An 8,041-nucleotide genomic window follows, 5' to 3' on the forward strand; every position below is an offset into this window, starting at 1 on the left:
TAAATATATAACAAAGTAATAATCTACTTTTTGTTATAAACATTAATTTATTTTTTTAGAGAATTTTTTCAAGATTATTATCCTTTATATCATTGATAGATTATTTAAATTTTATAAGCATGTAATTAAAAGGGTTGATATGTGTTCAATTAAATTATATTAAGATAATTAAATAAACCTGTATAAAATATATAGATGATAATTAAGATAAATTAATATTCTAACTTGCTTATAGAGTATTAAAACTTTACTATTGTATTTAAGTATTTAACTCATTGATCGAAACATGATCCATTTGTTTAAAAAATAAGATTTAAATCTCTTCTCTTACATTTTCAAAAAAATTAATTTACCTTGAGTGAGAAGGTTTTAAAATATCAAGTGTGGTTGTAAAAAAGACACATGCTTTTTAAAAATATAATTATGAAAGTAATAAATTAATTAAATTATCAAATAAATATATGGCAACTATGTTTCTATTTAATCTCTATTGGACGTTTTATAATGTGTAAGAATAATTTAAAACGAAGTAAATATCCATATAGACCCTCATCAATGCCAATAATTGATTGCAGCGAAGCACTTTTAAACTTTTTATCTTGTACGTTTAAAGTTTTATTTACTGAACCGGGTAATAATGTCAATCAAGTCGTTATAATGTTAAATTCACCCCAACAATATTGCTGTGAAAATGCACTTATTTTCCTTGTCTGATGGCCCAATAAGGAAATAGCCTGTAAATAATTGACGCGCCTTCTCATTGCAGCACGCAATTAATTTCTTACTCATAAATGAAAATATAATAACAAAATTTAAAAATTGTACTTTACTTATTATATTGTTGCTTGTCAAAAAAAAATTATGCATCATAGAGAAAGCTAATTATAAAAAAATTACTAATAGATGGAAATAAAAAATAAAAAAAAAAGTAAATTTGTCAAAATAATTTTAAAATTTTTTAAAACGTTATATTCGGTGAACTATTAAATTCTCTGGAACAAAAATTATGTACTGAGGATTAAATATTTTCACCAGCTCACGTAGGCCAAACAGGGAGAGAAAAATGAAATCATTGAGAGGGCTCATTAAACCTAAAGTTACTCTTCTGCAGCAACGTATGTACAAGGGTTCCAAAAAGTTATACTTATTAAATGCCATATATTAAATTTCAGTATGAACTTAATTATTATTATTTTATTAACCTCTAGTAAAGGATGACAAGTAATTTGCTTCCAACATTTATATGTGAGATGACAGACAAAACAAATGAGCTAAGTCTGACAATATGAACAGTTGGATAAAAGAGACCTGAATCATGCTGAGGCAGGGGAATAGAAAGAAAAAAAGTATTTAAGAAATTTTAATTGACTATAAAATTTGTTGAAGGGCCAGATCCCAGATGTCTCTTTGGGAGATGCCAAAGCTAACCTTCCGACGAAGCTAACAGTTACCATTACCTATTCGTGACCATCAAAAAGACAAATAAATAAAAAGAAAATTACAAAATCAATTAATTTTCAAGGGCTTGTTTTTTTTTTCTTTTTTTTTTTATTACTGAAAGATGAGGAGTCAAGCAAGCATTATTATTTAGAATCTCAAAAAGGCGACATGGGTTAACAAAAACTAAACTATATGGGATGGCAAGCGTCACTCCATCCACTTCCAGGTAGGACCCCAAAAGCTGACCCAACTTGCGTCGCAACTTGCAATCCAAAAAGCTAGACATATACTTTCAAATTGAAACTATAAAATTTTATTTAATATTAATTTAATGGCTCTCGTCACTCCCCAACTTTTCGCTGCTTCCCCCTCTCCATATCCTGGAGAAGATTGTCTTGTGTATTTGTTGGGATTATATTAAACAAATAAGCTACGCCGTTCCTTTCGTCTTCCTTAATTGCTTGTCCAATAGACTTTTTTTTTTGGGTAAAATATTTTTATTTTTAATTTTTAATTATAATTTTATACAAATTTATTAATTTTTTAAATTAGTAGTCAATTTTAAAAAATATTTTTCGTTGGATATATTTTTAGTTTTAATGTTTTTATTAATTTGATAATTTTATAATATTAAAAAAATAATTTTATTTTTTATTGATTTAAAAAATTATTATTTTATAAATTATAATTTTTAAATTTTTTTATAAAAAAAAATTCTCTCATGCCACCTTGTGCCCGATGGCATCTGATGCTCTCTAGAAGAGCGGAACACCAATATGATGTGTGCTCCCTAGATCGATGCTCCAACAGAAGGAAGCACTAAGATAGGGGTTGGAACTGCCTCCCATTGGAGCACCAGATCCATGCTCCAAGGGTGCTCCTCTCCCTTGGGAGAACCAGATTAGTGCTCTCCTCTCTTGGGGAGCATCTGTTGTGGGTGGTCAGTCAACAAATGGGATTGTCATTGGCCAGTCACATTGTTCGAGAGAAAACAAATAAGAGAGAAAGAAGAAGTGATATTTTAGTCTTTTCATATTTTATGATAATGATGTTTACTAGATTTCATTATTCATTTTAAAAATTAATAGATTCATATAAAATTATTATCAAAAATTAAAAAATGAGAGTTTTTTTTTTATCTTCACCGTGTACATCTTTTTTTGATACAAAAGATTCAAAGTTAAATGCCCTTATAATTTCTTAGAATATCTGTGGACAGTGAAGGGGGGCAATTAATATATCTTTATATTTTATAAATAGTTTTAATTAGATACTTCATCAGTTTTTGGCTAATCATCTGTTAATTCCACATTGATTTGGATTAATTTCAAATTTCAAAAGCATTCATATTTAATTAATCCCAATTGAGAAATAGAATAATATTTTTTTCTTATCAACTCTCCAAATGCTTGGGTGGTTATAAAATATAAAATGTTTATAAAATTTAGAGTAAAATACACTAACTCGTTAATTTTTGACCATAATTACATGTAAGTTCATTAATTTTCAAAATGAAAAATCTGTCCTAAAAGAATATTTTTGCTAAACATATATGTTCTATTGTTAATCAATTATCAATGTTTCTATTAGTTTGATAACACAAAAATATTTTAAAAATAATTTTTTTTTCATTAATTTTAAAAATTACAACTATATAAATTGTAATTTTTTATATTAATTATTTATCTTTTTCAAAAAAAAAGTTTCTTTCCACTTGACAGCCTACAACAAACAACGCTCTCCAAAAAAGCAATGATCTGGTGCTCCCCAAGGGAGCCTAGGGAGATTCAATCAGATATGGCATTCTATGGCTAGATCCAGCCCCAGAGTGGTTGACTACTATAAAAGAGCTTAGCACAACTGACCCAAGAGAAAGGAAAAGAGTGGAAATACTAAGATGCATTAATGTTGTTTACACGTTTGGAACAAAATATTTATTTTAAAAATTAATAAATTTAAGTTTAAATATGATCAAAAAATGAGGTCAATGTATTTTATCTTAAAATTTAACTTGGTATTAAAAAAATATAATTGAAGTTAAAACATTTTATTCTGTATTTCTTAAAAAATAAAGTAAATTTACAAAAACATTTTACTAAATATATACACAAAAATTGTATTGCAATAATTGTAAATATATGCTACGATTCAATAAAGGGAAAATATTGCTTTAATACTCCCCTTGAGTTGGAGTATGCAAATTTTGAATGCGTAACTAGAGATGAAAATGTTTCTTACAAAAAGGGTTGGTGAATAAGTCAGCAAACTAGTTTATAGTGAAAACGAAATTAGAAAAAAGACACCAACATAAGTTTCTCATTAATGACATGACAAAATCAACTTCAATCTTCTTAATGCACTCATGGTACATTGAATTAACTGTAATATGCAAGACTGTTTGATTATAAAAAATATAAACCTACCAAATAGAAAAAATACCAAGATTAAACACAAATTTGATCAGCATGTTAAGTATGATGTTTTTATTGATTACCCATTTTCTCAACAATAGTAAATTATTTTATTTTATATAGATTAAAAATAAAGATATATATATAAAATAATATTTGACTAAATATGTTTACAAAATATGAACCTATAAAAAAATATCTAATACAAAGAAAGTAATATTCATATGCTTGGTCTCTTAAATTTTTGTCAAAATCCAAACCCAACTCATTTTCTAACATAGGCATAAAACTCCTTTTCAAAGGCTGATCATGGTCTTAAGATGGAATGCATCTCTAAAAAACTAAGTTCACATAATCCAAGCCCACTACAATTAAGAGCAACTAGGCACAGGCAGAATCAATTTTAAAAGTACAAATCAATGTTCATGAATAATAATTAACCCCCGCCTATGAGTTATGACCTGGCCAAGTTGCCCTGACGTTTCCCCACAGGAAAACCTCCAAAAGGAGCAAACCCAAAAAGGCTCGGCTTTTAGCATTGCCTCTGCCCCTCTTAATATTCCATTTTCAAAACTTTTAATAAATATAAATTAAATGGCCATAAGTGCTTGGACCCACGATAAAAGCTGTGAGTTCTTATGATTTAATAATATCCATTTAGTTTAATAAAACTGAAAGGATATTATAAAAAAAAATGGGTCTGCATCAGCACCCAGAAGCTTGGAATTTGCCGTGGTTGCCTAAATTCAATGAAGGGGAGCGGAGGTGAAATCCGCGTCACACCTTCTTTTCCATTGTCTTGTTTCAGACTTGTGGTGCTGGCCAGCCTCTTTAGATTCTGGCCCCTTCCACGTCTAGTGCTTAATTTTCTTATTTTATATATATATATATATATATATATATTCTAGGATGATATCTGTAGCTATATTATGAAAAAGATCACAAGAAATATAAACTATGTTATAGTGAACTTGAAGTTGATATCTTTAAAAAAATTTATAGAAAAAGTTATATTGTATTATTGAATTGTATAAATGTATGATTCTTGTTGATAGAGAACAGATAAACTCATATTAATTGAAAATAATTATTTACTTTGATTTTAATTATCAAAAACTTGCACATACATATATGGTTATAAAATAACATTTATCTAAATAAGACAATAATCTTATAAAAAATTATTAGATGTATAATAAAATATTAAGAAATGAGAGCATATATAACCTGTACTATTGATATATTAAGATAAATAATTGTAAAATATACTGTAATAGTATAATGTAAAAATTCAATCAATATAATATACTTACTAATTTATAGTAGTATTTGTTTTTTACATATAGAATGAATGGGTAAAGGTCGTCAAATTTAGTTGATTTATTTATTCAATGATAACTGTGTATTTTGTATATTGAGAAATTAGCAAACTTTTTTGAATTTTTTATTTTATTTAATAAATTTTATGGATATTTATTGAAATTTAAATATTCATATTAAAAGAGATGTTTAAATATTATGGATTTAGATTTATGCAAAATAAGAAAATATAGACAAAAAATAATATTAAATTATAATTTATAAATATTAAATGAATCTATCCTCTAAACATTAAAAGTTAAAATTATTATTTTCAAGTATTTTTTATTAAAATAAATAAAAGTAAAAAAAAAACTTTCACATGTCAAAAACAATGTAGTTTTGACCTAAAGTATAAAAAAAAATAATCCAATTGAGAATGACAGATATCAATTAATTAACTTAATCAGTTATCATAGTTTTATATATATTATGGATATATATATATTAATAAGTTACGTTAGTATTTAAAATTATGATATTAATTATCAATTATTATATTTAATATAAAATATTTTTAAATAATATTTTAACTAAGCGGTTAATTGTAAAATGGTTCAATTATACCTTCGCAATTTAATTGATGTTTACTTATTCTATTAAGCCAATGATGTGTTATTTGATTATCAACTGATTCATCAATTGCACTAAGAAGATAGTAACATTACTTGATCCCAAAAAAAAAAAAACTGACCTAATTTACATGGTAAATTAAACCCAATTTCTACCGGCTAATCATTTTTGTCTGGTTCCTTTTTTTAAGTGGTTAATGACGTTATACTTATGTCCTACAGAAGAAAGATTCCCTACCTGGAATTTATTCACTCAGTAGCTAAGGCAGGTATTGTATAATAACCTAGCATTATCGTTTTCATTAAAAAATAATGAAGAAAAACAAAAGAAAATCATTTATTTATTTTTGTAATTTTAAAATCTTTATCATATCAACCAAACCAACATAAATCATGATCAATTTCGATAATTTACTTATTAAAATTTGTTTAATTCTCATTTATTTGAATTAGCATGAACATTGCCTAACCATATCATTAATTAAGATTATAGATAAATTATTTTTTAATAAATAAATGAATTTTTCAATACCTTAACTACAATATGATGAAACCTATTTTTACTAACAACGGAATTAACGCCACACGAGTTCCTCCTCTATTTTAGTTTATGTTGACCCACGCGATACATAAAAAAAAAAAAGAAATATTGAATGTTAAAACAATGATGTTTTCTTGAATTTGTTTAATATTATGACAATATTTTGTACATAAAAAATACTATATAATAGTAAAATATTATTCTTAATGATTTTTTTACTTATTTTGATATTTGAATAATTATTCATCGTATCAAAATTTCGTATTGGCATTTAAAAAATAAAATTTTAATTATAATATAAAGCAAGAAGAAAAAGCGAAGTTTAAACCTTTAAATTAATTATTAATGTTTAAAAAAATGATAACAAAGAACCCGTTGCTAGGAACAAGTAATATCAGAGTACTTAACCAATTAAAGCATAATGCGGTAAGAAAATAATCCAATTAAAGTATTAATTTTTAAATATCCAAATGCAAGCAACAAGTGGGGTGCGGAGCCAGATCGAACCTCCAAGTGGAAGAGGAGAGAAGGTTCGACCGTCCGTGGGGGCCCACACCAAATGCGGCGAGACGCAGCATTGCAGTTGCAGATACAAAAAGCTAAAGGAAAAAAAAAACCCTACTTTTTTATCTCCGGAAATTTCTTTTATTTATTTCTCATTTATGGGTTTTGTTTAAATAAAGTTTCATGAAATAATGGCTATGGAGTGATTCGATGATGTGGAACCCACCCACTTCCCAAGATAGGAGGAAAGAATACCTTCAAGTGGGGGGGAATAGAAGAATTTGACAATATAAAAAGGGGAATAAAATAACCTACAGCGAGGCTAATATGCATCCAATGTATTTTTGGAACTCAATTCTTGGTACAAATTAAACTACAATTTGAAGTATCTTACTACTCAATCAAAGTGAGCTTACATGCTAATCAAGTTTTATCTTTTAATTTATTAATTGATTTTTGGTGTTAAATGTGATAATTATGTTAGAGATATTAACAATTATCTGATTTTAATTATATTTTTCATTTGAAAGAAGAGAATTTGAATTCAAGTATAATTTTTTTAAACAGAAAGATATATATACTCTTTATTTAACTTAACATTTGAATAGGAGTTTAATTATATAAGCTCACAAATTTTATATTACAATTTTGAGCTTTAAAATAATTGAGTCTTAAGTTCAACCCTTTCAATTATATTTTTAAGGGAAAGATAAAACAAGTAGTTTTTTTCTTCATTGAATTAAGTATTAAGTCAACTGGAACCCATTGCACTCATGATTTAAAATTAAACTAGAAGCCAACGACCCATATCTTAAGAAGTGATCCGAATATCTGAAATAAACTCGCAATAAAAATATGGAGGAAAGAAAAGTTAAATGACTGCCAAAACCGACGCTGACATGGACCGTACCAATGGCATCCCCATTTGGGCGAATGAGACGTAGAAACTGCAAGCCTTTGTAGGACCCACTCCACCCCCTTCCTTGCCCTGACCCCACCAAACCCCACATTACACAAAAAAAAAAAGAAAGAATTTTTATTTTTATTCTGTCCAAGTTTTCCATTTCACCATCCCACGCCTCTTTGCACTCGCCAAAAGCCGCCTCCAATCAGCTGTCTGTCTGTCCAGAGACGGGAGGTCCCCAATTTTCTTCCAAACAAATTTAATTCTCATTGCAACCCCTAACCCAAAGGCCCCAGGTGGTTTTTTCCTT

This window comes from Theobroma umbraticum, unplaced genomic scaffold (assembly GCF_002168275.2).
Source record: "Theobroma umbraticum cultivar Fairchild unplaced genomic scaffold, ASM216827v3 scaffold_44.0, whole genome shotgun sequence".
Taxonomy (NCBI): domain Eukaryota; kingdom Viridiplantae; phylum Streptophyta; class Magnoliopsida; order Malvales; family Malvaceae; genus Theobroma; species Theobroma umbraticum.